The 1105-nt window shown below is 41.1% G+C and overlaps 1 non-coding gene across 1 annotated transcript; it reads left to right on the forward strand.

Moving 5' to 3' along the window:
- Positions 1-354: 354 nt before the first annotated feature.
- Positions 355-460, forward strand: LOC150034829 (small nucleolar RNA R71). Its single transcript, XR_016530978.1, has one exon. It is a non-coding gene; the product is annotated as a small nucleolar RNA R71 (small nucleolar RNA).
- Positions 461-1105: the final 645 nt, after the last annotated feature.

Here is a 1105-nt window from a genome sequence, read left to right on the forward strand (position 1 = left end):
AATTCGCACACCTTGCGGTGTTTTGACTTATTGCGTTGATTTGCCCACCTTGCGATGTTGGGCTACTGATCGCCACTCCTTGAGTCAAATTCATCATTGTGGTCATTTGGTTTTGCAATGAAACAATAGCACCATTATTTGTGTCAGAATCTTTGAATCTTAAACTATGGTCACTCTCCCTCCAATAGCACCATTATTCGCACACCTTCATGATTCTTGGAGATGCGGTCCAAGATATTCTTCACCTCATTGTAAGTTTTGTCAAGCAGACCACCAGCTACTGCCGCATTGTCAGTGGTCTACGAAGTAGGATTCAAACTATGATAGAAAATTTCCATTTGAAGGTAGTCTGACAACCCATTATGCGGACAATCTCAGACCAACCTTTAAATCTCGCCCAAGCATCGCTGAGCGATTCATCCATATCTTGTTCAAAATTAGTAATAAGCTTTCTTCGTCTTGCGTTCTTGGTAGGTGGAAAATACTTTTTCATAAACTTCTCCACCACCTGCTCCCAAGAAGTAATCTCTCCTCGTTCGAGCGAATAAGCCCATTTCCTAGCCTAATCAAAGATAGAAAATGGGAACAACGTTAGTCGGACTTCTTCAGTAGAGATATTCGGGAACACAAAAGTATTGCAGATTTAAATAAAACTTTGGAGGTGGGCGTGCGGATCCTCGCCACGCATTCCTCCGAATTGACCTGTAGGGATCATCTGTAGTATCACCAGTTTCATTTCAAATCTACTTCCGTCTAAAGCAGGCCTCATGATTCTCGGAGAGAAATCATAGAGGTTTGGCGATGCATACTCCCTAAGGGGCCTATTGCGATTGTTTGCCAACAGAATCAGATTTGCATGACATTGTTGTTGTTGTTTGGTGCTCAATTTCTAGGCTGCTCTACCATCTATTCTTTACCGGATTATGGTTGTTGTTGGCGATCTCTTAATCTCCTTTGAAAAGTTCTCTCAATCTCTGAGTCGTAGTTCGCTAGAAATTGAGAGTTCTGCAAAGAAATAAAAAAAAATCATCGTTAACAACTATTTTGTTGAAGTCCCCGGCAATGGTGCCAAAAACTTGATGCTTAATTTTATGAATTGGAAATA

Source organism: Benincasa hispida, chromosome 7 (genome assembly GCF_027475165.1).
Source record: "Benincasa hispida cultivar pf3 chromosome 7, pf3_genome.v1.1, whole genome shotgun sequence".
Classification (NCBI taxonomy): Eukaryota; Viridiplantae; Streptophyta; class Magnoliopsida; order Cucurbitales; family Cucurbitaceae; genus Benincasa; species Benincasa hispida.